Here is a 15,062-nt window from a genome sequence, read left to right on the forward strand (position 1 = left end):
AAAGAAATAATCTCTGTTTAAATCTTGGAGCTGTTTCGTTCTTAGAGATCTTATGTTATGAGCAGTCAAAAATAAAAAATGAGATTTTACACTGAATGAAACATGAGATTTGGGTTAGATGCTATCATGCAACTGTGTTTGACTGCATCTCAGTTTTATACCATTTGCACTGGTAAGCATGAAAATTAATAGTCTGTCTCAAACGGTAGTAGTTTGAAAATCATGTTCCTTATACCAGGACAGTTCTAGAGTTATTTATATTTCCCATGACCCCTTGCAATTTAGAAGAGAAAAGCTGTGTTTGAAATCGCATACGGTTGAAGTATGTACTGAATTTGATGAAGTGTTTTTTACAAAGTATGTTAAAGTATGCTTATGTGAAGGTTGAACAGAGTCAGATTCAGGATAACATTTTATTAATATTTGGACACTCATTTGAAATAAGGCTTTATGAATAGTATATAGTACAAGAGAAATCGGATATAAGGAATCATTTTGTGGCAGTGAATAATTATCTCATCACTGTTATTTAATATTATTTACTATTAAAGTATTTGTTAATATTTTTAATTATTTAATTAATTACAGTTTTAGTAATTTTGTTGTATTTTTAATCTTAAATTTTATATATATATATATATTTCAATGTAGCTTTAATATTTTTCAGTTTTAGTTTTATTAATTCAAGTACTTCAACTTGCACATATTTGATTTAATTTAGCTGCCAAAGCAACAGATTTTTAAGTTTAGTTGTTTTTCTGATATTTTATTTCAGCTTATTTTAATTACCAAAAGAGATTTATAATAGTTTTAGTTTTAACAGCAACAACAACAACAACATGATTCTCATTATAATTTAATTTGTTTTAATGAAATCTTTAAATTTGAATCCAAATGTTTTAATGAATTTTAAGAAAATAAATTAATAAATGTAGCTATGCTGTTTTGAGCTAATCTACTTCTTCCATCACTAGTGCAGTACATGTACAGAAACTCTTACAAATAATACACATACACCCTAAATGAAGGATAATTCGAGAAGCATTTTCATACATATGATTTCAGTAGAGTAATGTGTGCCTGATTCAATGATGCAGAACTATATGTGGGTGTTTCTGTTCGAGTGTGTCTCTTTTAAGTCTGTGAAAACGAAATGTGACCTTCATAAGAAGATGAAATACACTGTGAGCAACAGACATTGATTTCCGCAGCAATTACTGCCATTCTCAGCTCAGCTAGTGCATAAATATTGATGTTCTGTGTTGAGCCATTCAACATTCAGTGGGTGTATATGAGCATGTCTGTGAGTGTTTGTATAAATCGCTGGTTCTTTTACTTTCTCTCTTTCTATATATATATATTTGCTTTTCACATTTTGCATTAGCTCATATTCACCTTCTCTGTTTTTCTCTTTACACAAACACACACACACACATAAAAGCAGAACACCACACATCCTTCCAGCAGACGTGTCAGACGTCACAGTGAGAATGCAATCCAAATCTGTAACATCTAATTTTACGCTATCAGAAGGAGGGACATGTTCAATCTCACAGCCTTTAATTAGATGTCTGGCACTGGAGGTGTGTGTATGTGTGTGTTCGAATACAAACACACCAAAGTGTGGTTGTGTGTTTGTGCTGGAGAAGCAGCAAGAGGCATTAAAATCTGTGTGTGTCAGATTTGTGCACGCATGTTTCATGTTACTTGGCTCATATGCAGGTTTTATGACTTATGTGGCGTACTTTAATTCATCTCACTTAGATTTAATCTTAATTCAATCTCAACCAGTCTTTATTTTCAGCATGGTAATAGGTGTTTTTACAAAGACAAGCTCTCCACGTTTAAAAAAAATAGTTCACCCAAAAAATTCAGATTTGCTGACAATGTACTCATCCTTAGGCCATTCAAGATGTAGATGTTTGTTTCTTCATCAGAACAGGTTTGGAGAAATTCAGCCAGTTTTAAACAAATATGATGGTGGATTTTGATGTGAGGGACAACAGGGGATTGACTTTTTCACTGCAGCTGATAAAAACATCACAATAATCAACTTATAACTTAAGAATAATCAGCACAACTCCAGTCAATGTGTTTGTAAGAAACAAATCCATCAAGGTGATTATAACTTCAAACCATTGCATATGAGCCCTCTATGGATACATTCTCCAATGACAGTTTTAAACAAATATGATGGTGGATTTTGATGTGATGGACAACAGGGGATTGACTTTTTCACTGGAAGTCCAAAACAGTTTTAAACAAATATGATGGTGGATTTTGATGTGAGGGACAACAGGGGATTGACTTTTTCACTGGAGGAAGCATTATGGAAGGATTATGGGCGGGTATTTTGGCCAGAAGCGATGGATTAAAGTTAAAATGCCTTATGAATTTTTTTCTTACAAACATGCATTACATGGATTAATTTGATGTTTTTAATCAGCTGTTTGGACTCTCATTCTGACCCATTCACTGCAGGAGATCCATTGGTGAGCAAGTGATGTAATGCTAAATTTCTCCAAATATGTTCTGATGAAGAAACAAACTCATTTACATCTTGAATAGCCTGAGGGTAAGTACATTTGTAGCAAATTTTCATTTTTGTGTGAGCTATTCCTTAAATGCACATGCAGAGGAGTGCATGTGTGACATTTTCAGAGGAGGGTTAGGCTGCTCTCACTTTTGATATTACCGGAATCTCAGCAGGTCGGAGCCAGTGGGAGAGAGTTTTGACACTAACGTGTGAGAGAAGAAGCAGGAGGGAGTATAAAAGTGAACTAAACAAGAGTGTATAGATGAGAGACAGCACATTTGGCGCTGCTACAGTACATTGGTTATTGTATTTAAGGCCTCCCAGAGTAATACTCGGACTATAATTTAGTGCGCCAACACTATAGAGGGTTCAGACTGAAATAACAACACTTTATGTCGAAATGGTCAATTTATTGGGTTCAGGTGTATAAATCATCCTAGTTTCAGCATCAGATGGTCTATAGATTGTTAGAAGGACAATCTGATCCATATTACAAAGAAATAAGGCAAGAATTGGATTAAATAGCTGATTCAAATTGCCAATTTCTAAATGGCTGGCTTCAATGTAATTTCCAGGAGTCAAGTAGCTTTCTTCTGCTCCAGTGAGCCATTTTAAAGAGCTAATCTTTGGATTTTTCTACATTTTGGGCTTATATGACTTAAATCTTTTAAATAGAATCATGTTCTTATTTAAGAGCTTAGTTGTAGAACTGTTGTAGGTCCGTATTTATGGGTAGTTAAAAAAGAAAAAGTGTTGTGACATGCTATGCTCAAACTAAAACAATTTTAGCTAGATTTATTTATTTACTTGTCTACTTATTTGCTTATTTGTTTCATAATTTTCAATTATTTATTTAATTATTAATGTAATTATTTAGTTATTTATTATTTAGTTATAATTATTTATTTAAAAGACATACTTTCCCTTGTACAATTTAAATGTTAACAAAACATGGTGTTCGTGGACATCTTATACTTCAAGTCATCTATCCACATGTCAGTCAAATAGCCTCTTCCTGACTAGGTGGTTGGTTGTTGGCCAGAAGAAGCTGTAATGTAGACCACACTTGATGCGGATCATCAAAAGTCTGACCACACAAGACTTAAAGCATCTTAAGGTTGCAAACAGCACAAAGCATGCTTTTTGTGGGCCTCGAGGCCATCAGCAAAACAAAAGAAAAGTCTTGATTAGGCAATGAGTTTGTAGTTGAGCTCCACTCTACTGTGTGCTTGATTCAGCACCATGGTCAGCTCCTTTAACACGAGTGCACTACATTCCCTCAAACAACGTCTGTCCTGCGCCAAAGAGGCAGTTTGTCAACACTTCATTAAAGTCTCATCAAAGAGCTGACTAGTCATCATGATGAATAAATTATTTGAATAAATTATTAACTGTTAAATTTTTGCTCAGTGCCTTGTGGTGTAGAGATGCTATAACAGAACCTCACTGAATCTTCACACCGCTTGAGTTTCTAATCATTTTGCTACAGATGCAGTCTTTATTCTCTTCTGGCAGCCGATGTCTTTGTTGGTTTTTAAAGAACATTTGATAAAGTAACTCTTACTATAGTCATATTATTATAACATTTGCCTCATTACTCCATTTGAGGCACAACATGACAAGATTGCAGTGATACAGTTTTTTTGTCCACACTAAAAGAAAAAAAAAATGCTGCATCACATGATAAAATCAGAGCCATTCAGAATGGTGAGTGAGATCTAGCTGTTAAAATATCTGATAAAATATCTGGTTTTCTAAATGTCATCTTAACCTTCAAAATGTTATTTATTATCAAATTATCATCAAATTATTAGACAGTTATTGTCTTTACAGTACACCACAATTCAGTTGAATTAATCCACTTAAACCTTATAAAAACCAATAGATTAGCATACTGTTAAACACTTAGCTTGATATCTTAGCATACCTTTTAACGGCTTAGTCTGATAGCTTAGCCTTTAAGCACTTAGCCTGATTTCTTAGCATACTGTTAACTACATAGTCTAATAGCTTATCCTGCCATTAAGAACATTAAGCCTTTCTGTATTTGTATTGAGATGAACTGTTTGTGGTCATATCTCTCAGTGTGTCTGTGTTAAAGGTTAATGTGAACTTGGGTCGGTTAAACCTCCTCTGTAACTCAATCAACAGATATGGGATCTGTACACACCGTTTCGGTATTGAGTTACGGTGACGCCACTCAAGTCTAATGTCATTCGTCCACACTTCTGGAACCTTCTTGAGTATTCAGATGTGTCTTTATAGAGAGAACGGTAGTCTAGTCTGAGTGTTTGAGGGACGGGCACTGGTCGTTGGTGAGGGAAGAACACGATGAGAGACATTAGCTTCCAGTACTGCTCGGTGTGTGCATGTGAAAAGGTAAGCAGAGAGAGTGATTGTAGTTATTGCTGTCATGGTCAAGACTGCATGAGCAACTAATGGACAAGTCTATGTTTCTGTGCTTAAATTACATCTAGATTTCATTGGAGACCATTTATGCTTTCAGAGCACTTATCCTGTTTATTAATGTATGAATTTATGTATGTATAACCCATGTGTGAATACTGTAAAAAAAAAAACATTTTTCACAAAAACACACATTATGTGAAAATGCTTAGGTTTTGCATTTATTTCACATTTCATTTAAACATTTTTCATTACTTCACTTATTTTCAATGTAGTGTCCGACTTTTAGACCATAAAAACACTTATTACTTACTTTTTTTACTGTATTTTATTATCAAATGTATATATTGTAAATCAATTACATGTAATTTAAAATTACAAACATTCAGATTAGTCAGTAGTAATTGTCTTTATACAACAGTATGGTCAACAAATTTGTTTGGCTGGGCAACATTTTAGGAGTTTCACTTCAACAAACAGAAAATGTTTGTATTACAGAATGTCCTGAGTTAGGTGGCTAAGTACATTTGTAAGTGTGTGTGTAAATGCAAAAGTATGTGTGTGTCCTCATCAACCTGGCTTAATAAGTAGTTTATGAAGACTTTGCTCCCTTTAGTGTGTAAGAATGTCTCTCACATTACTGGAACTCATATTGGGTAATACAGCAAGCACCTCAGTGGTGTAATAAGATCAGCTTAAGGCTACGGAAAGTCTGATCTCTGATCATCTCTGATGTTTGCACCCTTGGCAGGGTCATTTCTCTTTCTCCTCCTCTCCTTTCCCCCATCGCTTATCTCTTTTCCTCTGATAATTCTCTTCTCATTTCACTGCAAGGCTAAAATTCAGCTGAAATCTATGGACATCAGAGAATGGATTAGATTCTCTATCTCACCCCCACCTATCTTGAGAGCTCACACCATTAGTTTGTGCCCTGTGGTTAATTGGTTGGAAATCAGTAATACTATACTGATTTGCATATTTTCATGTTAGTTTGGTTGCCACGTGGAGAGACAGTATGCAAATAAATCTTATTACTAATTAAAATTTTCCTGCAAAATTCTGAGCTGCATTTTTGGAATTTTGCTGCTGTGTTACCAAGGTAACCTTCCAATTCAGAATAAATCAGCAGCGATGTTCAGCTTTTTGTAGGGTGTACCAGACAAACACACACACACATGTATGAGGCCATATAGCCTGCGTCCTTCAGAGTACTCACTTCAAGTGCTTTGCTCTTTAAAATGAGTAGGCTGTTGTGATGTTCACTTCTAAATGGATCTCAATGTTTGTTTACTCTAGAAAGAGCATTAAAGAATCAGCCATGAATATATATATAAATAAATATAATATAAATAATATATATAATATATATCTATATATATCTCTCTATATCTATATATATATATATATAAGTGATGGAAGTTAAAGGTCAAGTTAAAGTAGAAGTAGTGGCAGATCTACATCAGAGTTAAAAAGAAAAAATGTAGCACAAGGACATGGTTGTTGATTGGATTTTGAGATGTAGGCGTGGCACTCAGAAATTAATGCAAAATGATCAGAGAAGTCTCCCATATGTCACCAGAGAGAGATCTGTTGAGTATTGACATTTTGATTAAACACATTTATCATTTACAATAAGACTATATACAAAGTAAATTTTAATTTCATTCTGGCTGATTGCTGAAAATGTGGACAAGAGCACTGTCATAAGGTGTCCATTGAGCTGTGTGGTTGTTAGTACATAATTTTCATAAATTGCTTTTGATCACTGTGCAAGTGCATTTTTTGTGTTGATGTTGGTGGTATGTGTTTGTTTAACACCCCTCGAGCATAGTAAACCCAGAAATCAATTGCAAGAGAATGACATAAATTTATACGAAATAATGCCTTAATTAAAATATTACAATGCTTGCATGTCTGTGAGATGATTTTGTTTGGGGGTAGAGGATAGAAAATATCATTTTCTCATTATAAACCAAACAGAAGTCAATTAAAGTCCCACCCAGTGTGTTTCTCTTGCTGCATTGGCTATATGAGCTGGAGATTTGGGCAAACTTTAGGAATATAGATGATCTTCTGCACCAGTGATGACTCATTCACACTCACATGCACACACCCCCTGCAGATATAAAGGAGGAGAAAGCGGGTAGAAGAGAGACAGAAAGGAAGAAATTACAGTGATGAAGTGAGAAATACAGTGCATGCTTGGTCACTCACACACACACAAACACCTGATAATGCATGCATACACAGGCACAGTTACATTATGATAACTGGAGTCAGATTAGCCTTATCTCACATGAGAAAATTCTGGCTGACATTTATATGTGTGTTTATGCATGTGACCGCCTATATTTATCTATATGTGTAAGCATGTGCGACTTGCTCTGACATTCAGTCGTGTGACTCTAAATCCACCATCTTGCATTCTATTTTAGCATTTTATGCATGTGCAGGAGTGTGTACGTGTGTAGGGGTCTCTATATGCATGCATACTTGGCACAAAAACACGCCAAGCCCAGTTCATAATGCACGTTTTGCGCATTTCGTAATATTTCAACTTGAACAACTCTTTCACATTCGATCACTTCTTGTTCGTAACTGAGCCACATCCAAACACTGTAAACCAGACAGGCGTCTGCTCTCCAGGGCCTGGTGGACTGACTGAATGTGAGCACGGAGAGAATGATTGATGTGTGATTTCAAACAAGATCAAGCTTTAGAGAGGAACGAAGGTTGGTTTGGACACAGTAGGGTGCCTGGAGTCTGGAGCGTTTAGTGTTGCTCCATGAGTTGTAAACTGTAATTGCTTTTGATAATGGTTTACTAATAATTAGTATGGTCAGATCTTATATTTGAAATTACCTCAAAATCTATTTTTGAAGTTAATGGTCACAAAGGTTTAAATATTTAGTTTTAGTTTTAGATTCTTTTAGTGCTTTTCATGAAGTCTGACAGTATGAGTTTGATTCACTGAAAATAGCCAACTCAAAAGGGTGATTTGTTTTGAAATCAGTTGGTCGGTTGATCAAAAACACAATAAAACAGTTATAAAAAAGTAATAATGCAAAATGCTTTTATAATTAAAAAAATATATATTTTCTATTTCTAATTAAATTTTTTAATCTTATCTATTCCTGTGATAGCAAAGTGGAAATTTCAGCAGCCATTTTTGTAGTCTTTAGTGTCACATGATCTATAAGAAATCATTCTAATATGCTGATTTAAAGCTCAAGAAATATTTTGTGTTATTCACAATGTTGATAACAGTTGTGCTGCTCTATATTTTTTTGGAAACCGTGAAACATTATAAGAGGATTCTTTGATGCATAAAATGTTCAAAAGAATCTAATTTATTTGAAATAGAAATCTTTTGTAACATTAAACATGTCTTTACTTTCTCTTATGATCAATTTAGTACATCCTTGCTGTATGAAAGTAGTAATTTAAAAAATAATAAAAATTAATTACCACTACCCCAAAATTTTGAACTCTATTATGTTGGTTTTATATTGTTGTGCTACTGCAGGGGAAGAAAAAAATCACAAATTAGATCTTTTAAATATCTAAATTGCTTCATCCTAGACAGAAATTATATTACATGGAAAACATATAGACACTTATGCAGTTATGTATCTCATGCTTTTTTAGTAATTTTATGCATCTCCTCTAGTTTCAGAAGAAATGTCATCGTTTTAAGTTGCTCAAATCTGCAATCAAGAATGAGTTACTTCATACTATACACATGAATTTGATAGCTCTCTGCTCTTACTATGTCAATAAATGTCATTTGTGCCTAATTTTATATCTCCTAAGGAATTCTAGGAAACAGAAATAATAACTCAATAAGCCATAACTAAGAACTCCATTAAGTTATGAAAGCGCATCCTCTGAACAATAAAATGTTCCTGTGGGCTCTCACCCTTCAGCCTCTCCCAGCTTACAGTAGCCTGCCTCATCTCTTCCTCTCTAAGATTTGTCTATTCTTAGCCCAATGAGTCAAAACAAGCCTGTTCCATTGGCTGGGTGTGATTGCTCAAATAACTCCCTTTACCCAGAAGGTTAGAATGGTCTCTCTGGCTGACCGATGTGCACTGTGGCCACCGCAGCAGAATTGCATTGTGGGAACAGAGCTTGGTTTCTTTCCATCTCTTTCAGTGTAAATCATCAGCATGTGATTATCCAACAAAGCTGCCACATGATATTTTAGCACCTCCTAAACGTATTATGCGTGAGCTCCTTCAGTGACAGCTCTATGATTAATGAATAGCAGCTCTGCAGTGAGCAAGAGCATAACCTACTTGCATTATATAAAGGGACTTCAGGTCCGTCTATAGACTTCTCAAATTACTCAGAAAGCCTCAGCTCATGGACTGATATCAGAGCTGATGTGATCAATGAAGTCTCTGTGAAATCTTCTGCATCTCTCTGAAGACGCCCGCTCTATGACGCACAACAGAAACTTTGACATGAAAGTAAATTATTTTATTTTCACTTCAGAAAGATGAGGCTGCAAAGAATCAGTGGTTGAAATTCATTTTACCACTGTATCACAGCAGTACATCCCCAGTCTTTTTTGTGTTCCTGTCATTTTACTAACAACTGCTTCTCTAATCTCGGGGAGTTCAATGCGGGATTCACAAAGCAAAAATTCACAAATACTTTTGAAAGATGACTCAGGACCCAGTTTATTTGGACCAGCTGGCTCCACTGAATCACAACCTGTAGGTATGATAAATAATAAATGTTCATATTTTCTATTGAGTGTTCAAAATACGGAACTATGGCAGTGGGCGTATCATTTCTGACATGCGCTGTACGTGGTAGACTAATCACAACAGACTGGGCCATCTGACCAATCAGAGCAGAGTAGGCTCAAGGAAAAGAGGGGTTTAGAGAGAACTGCTTTGAATGAATTGTTGGAAAATGAGATGATGTGAAATACATATTTTGAGAAATTGAAAGTATTTTTTTACCTTGCATGCATGTAAACCTATTGTAGGAGACTCCCAAAACAATATTAGGAACCTTAAAAATGGCATAATAGGGGCACTTTGAATGTTTGCCAACAAATAAATGAATTGATTTATAAGTATGTTCATTATAAATATTTATTTATAATTCTTATTGATAAAAATTTTAATATTTGTATGAATATTATTCTAATGAATATATCCTTTTTTTTAATTTATTTACATATTTTCATATTTTATCACTTTTAGTTGTTTATCAACGCGTAAAAAGACAGTATAAGTCTATATGTCACGCTGGTGTTCTGACCGGGACACGCATCACAGTATGTTATGGGGTGTAACATTTCCATTACACGTTTGAGGTATTCGGCCAATCACAACACACTGGATAGCTGGCCAATCAGAGCACACCTCACTTTTCAGAACGATGAGCTTTGTAAAAAAACAACATGTTTCAGAAAGGCGGTGCATAGAGGAGAAACAATAATGTACAGTATGTGAAAAATGTGTTTTTTGAACCTTAAATCGCATAAACACATTTTATTACACCAAATACACAAAACAATGTTCTTTTTAGCAACATCATATGACCCCTTTTATACATTAGACAGAAAGACAATAAAGAGATTGGTCATTATAATAATCATATGCCATTCCTTCTGTTGGCCTGTAGCATAAGCAGAGGCTGTTGTGCTGTGAAATACACTGTCAGTCACACCCACGCTCAGATCCATTTAATTGAATGAAACACCTCTATAATGTATTTATAATCGCCTAAATCTGTTCAACATCGTAATGGGATCAAATTACGTGATCAGATTCACAATCAGTGTAAAAGCTTTGCTGTGCTATTTGGATTTGTGTGCATCTTTGTGGTTTAGAGGGTATTTGCACATGGTCACCTCATGCGTTTTATTGATCAGATAGCTAACCATTTGTAAGATATATTATGTAAATTTAATGTACATTCTTAATAGGATCGCAATCTGAGTACAAAATGCCTGAAGCGAATAGGCCATTGCTCAGAGCAGAAGTTCAGAGTGTTTTTGTTACTTTTTTTGTGTGTCAGGGCTTGCATGCTTAGCATTCTGTTTGAGCTTTGAAAGTGTTTGATCATTCTTAAAAGTGCTCAGAAGAGGATATTTTTTGCTTTTTTTCTCACTCGTTCTCCACCCTCGCCTCAGAGAAGAATGGGCGCTTTCTCTACTTGACTGACTGCTGACTTACTAGTTCAGGCATCTGGAGAAAAGAGGCTGTGCAGTCAGTCAATGTGTGTGGGCTCCTGTCTGTGAATATCTGCTGACAAACAGTCTCTCTCTCTCTTCCTTGTGGTGGAGATTTTTTCCATTCATTCATACCCTGCTCAGAACTCAGCGACACTTTTTTTCAGACTTTTCAATCTGTTCATGTGCTTCTTTCATCTAATAGCTCTTTTTTGCTGCCAGGCAGCATTGTTTTGAATGCTCTCATACTACTACTCACACATTTCTGCAATTTAGTGGAATTCAGGGTTGTAAAATATCACTAAAATATATAGTGTAAAATATCACTAAAATAATAAAATATCAAAATATCATAATTAAAGCTTATTGCTATATATAGTACGTGCATTTGTTGCTGCTGTAAAGCAATCCACCCTATACATTGTATTCTTTACCCGCTCACCAAACTTACATACTCCCAGAACAGATGTTTGGGTGGAGTATGGGAAAGAAACAGAAGCCGTTCGCCTTGATAGAAGTCAGCGTGCCATCAGAATCGGATTTTGAAACTGATATTTCAAGGTAAAAAAAAAAAGTACACATGTTGTACAGTTTAACGTACAGACTGTGGATAATTTCAGCCTTAGGTTCTATGTATTTTTAGACTTTGTAAACTCTAACTATAGTTAGCAAAATATTAAGTAAGGTTAAGAAGCATGTTTAAAAAAATTGAATTAATATGTAACAATGTAACAGTAACAATGACAATAATACTATTGTTTAATTAATTTGACAATTTATTTTTGATCAGTCATTTACGTCTCAGTTGCATTTTTATAAATCTTTATCCATTTGCAAATTGCTTTTCTTTTCTTTATTTTTTAATTTTTTTTTATGAATACATGGACAATTCATTTTTTCATTTTGGTTTAAGTGGCACTCTTATTTCTCCACAGTCTCATCCACTGTTATTTTAGTATGATTTACTATATATACTATTATAGTATTTATTAATATTTTAAATGAGCTTTCATTTGTATATAATCTGTGTTTAGTTTTTTTTTTGTTTTTAGTTAAGATGTAGTACTTTTTTTTTTAGCTTTAATTTATTTTTATTTTCAGTTTTCAAGAGATTTAATTGTACATTTCCATCTAATATTTATATTTTAGCTTCATTTAAATTACTGGAAAATGTTCATTTTAATTTAAGTTTTAATTAATAATAGCAACACTGGTTTTCTCCCCCTTATACTGTTGTAAATGTTCCCATCAAATTATATTGACAAAATGTCCACCATTCCAAATCTACAGCTGTTGCAGGTATGATATATAGATATACTCTATAAACAGTTATGTCCTTATATTATTTCCTCTAATATTTCCTTCAGAAAATGCAGATTTCATCTCAGCTGGGTCAATTATGATGCAACTGTCCACCGATCCAAACTGCTGGATCAACCGTTCAACATAGCCAAGCCTGAAATAAATATTGCTATTGGAAGCAAACATTTTTTCCCATTTCTAGGATTGTATTTTTTCCCAATAAAGGACACAGTAAAGGCTGTCTTAACAGAACACAGACAGGACAGAGTAACCTGTATGACACAGAAAGCACATATGCAATTGCTATGTAATGTTGAGGAGCAGTGAGTCATCTGATGTAACTTCTCTTCTGTCATCATGACTGTCTGTCCAATCAGCATCACACTGATGCTGATAACTGCTATTTCAGACTGAAGCTATATTTAGTTGTTGGTGGCAAACACTGGGCATGTTCAGCTGCCAGGATACAGAAAGCGTGCGCAAGACTGCCTTTCATCCTTCTGTGCTCTGTTTGATTCAATTGTTATTCATAATTCACTAGACAAAATGTTAATATCTTCTAAAACAACATACTCTGTGTTTGTTTGGCTCCGTCATAGCTTAAAGACAGGAAAGAAATGTGATTGTCTGGGTGTTGTGTCTAGAATTGAGGACTCCAGTGCAGAACAGAAAAAGGTCAAGTTTGTCTGTCATCATTCTTTTCTTCCCCCAACCTACATCTTTTTTCTATATCATTTGCGTCTTTTTTACTTCATTCATTCTTTTCGACGAGAAATAGTTTGAATTCTCGATTTCCAAGTCAGATCAAGCCGAGGTCTGGAGTGAGATGTCAGATCTGTGACGGGTCATCTGATGTGTTTACTTTGTTTGTTGTTTTCTTGTTTATGAATTCTCTGGAGCAGACAACGAATGCTCTGACATTCCTGCCTTATCCTCAGATAAGGACCAGTGAACATGTCAACAGTAACCAAGCTGAGAGCCTGTGTCTGTGTGTGTGTGTGTGTGTGTGTGGTGTGTGTGTGTGTGTGTGTGTGTGTGTGTGTGTGTGTGTGTGTGTGTGTGTGTGTGTGTGTGTTTTCAACTGATGCAGACAGGGCTTTGTAGTTTGTTTCTCCACTAAATTGTGTCTGAGACCTTTTACACTCACATTTCACTGCTGGTTATATATGCTCTATATAATCGTGTATGTGACGAATAATTGTGAAATATCTCTTTAAATTCAAATGGATTTCCCTCAGTTATTCACTTAAAACTTTTCAGAACAGGTAAGTAAGCCACAAAATTTCAGAATACAATTTTAAAGGGGTAGTTCATCTAGAAATGTTATTTTCTTAGACAGTAAAAGTTAACAGGGTCCAATGTTATTTCCAACAAAAACATTTTTCAAAATGTCAAAGCAAAGTCTCTTATGCTCACCAAGGCTGCATTTATTTATGTGTGTGTGTGTGTGTATGTGTGTGCTGTATGTGTGTGTGTGTGTGTGTGTGTGTGTGTGTGTGTGTGTGTGTTAAACAAAATAGTGTGTGTGTGTGTGTGTGTGTGTGTGTGTGTGTGTGTGTGTGTGTGTGTGTGTGTGTGTGTGTGTGTGTGTGTATAAATATACACACACACACATTCAACACACACACGTTTTGAGCAGTAAATCAGCATATACTGTATATATATGCTGATTTACTGCTCAAAACATTTATTATTATCAATGTTGAAAACAGTTATGCTGCTTAATAATTCTGTTACCAAGAAAATTATCAAGAAAGATTTTTTTCCAGGATGATTTGATGAATAGAAAGTTAAAAAAGAACAGCATTCATTTTTATATTTTTTTTGTAACAATGTAGGAGTCTTTACTGTCACTTTAAATCAATTTAATACATTCTTGCTGAATTAAAGTATTAATACAAAAAATATGTTTTAATGGCAGTATTGTCCTTTTTTGTGAACCTTTCCTCTTTAAGGATGCAAGTTTATGCATGCTTTTTTTCCTGGGATATGGTTCCGGCTACTCATTTTTATGTTCACTATCATAAAAATTTCCTATAAATGCTTCTTTGAAGCTTGATGCCAGATCCACTGTGTCTGTTTTGGCTCGCCCTGCCACAGAGACCCTGTCCGGCACTTTATCTCATGCTGCTCTCAGCCAGTTTGAAATGACATGTCACTTCAGGGCCTCGGGACAATAAGAACAACCTGCTTAGAAGGTCTTGATTGCTGTGCGGTGACTGACAGTGCTGGATGAAAGCATGGCAGAAACTTTATTCCTTGAGTGGAATCACTGATCGAGACACTAGTTTCCCAACCAATCAGACTGAACCTGAGCGTGTCACATTGGAAGTTGTTTGTTCACATCTGACAGTGACTTTGTAGCAAATTATTGGCTGTCTCCTAATTTCCATTAGGGGTGTAATGTTACATGTATTTGTCCCGAAAGAATACCTCTGATCTGCGGGCGCTTCTCCAGCACGTGCTTTCACAGAGAGCTGCGTGCTCACTGAATTTAAAAATTAATGGTCATTTAGTTTCACTGCCTGATTGACGTTTATCGATCTCTTTATTGAGTGATAACTTAAAATTAATACAGTTATGAGAGTAAATATGATTACGGGGGGATTTGACACGCCAATGTTT

At 35.0% G+C, this 15,062-nt stretch overlaps 1 protein-coding gene across 21 annotated transcripts in view; it reads left to right on the forward strand.

The window, feature by feature from the left end:
- LOC109070212 (RIMS-binding protein 2-like) overlaps window positions 1-15,062 on the forward strand; it is a 112,960-nt gene that overhangs the window by 34,829 nt on the left and 63,069 nt on the right. The window lies entirely within an intron of this gene.

Source organism: Cyprinus carpio, chromosome A8 (assembly GCF_018340385.1).
Source record: "Cyprinus carpio isolate SPL01 chromosome A8, ASM1834038v1, whole genome shotgun sequence".
NCBI classification, from domain to species: Eukaryota; Metazoa; Chordata; class Actinopteri; order Cypriniformes; family Cyprinidae; genus Cyprinus; species Cyprinus carpio.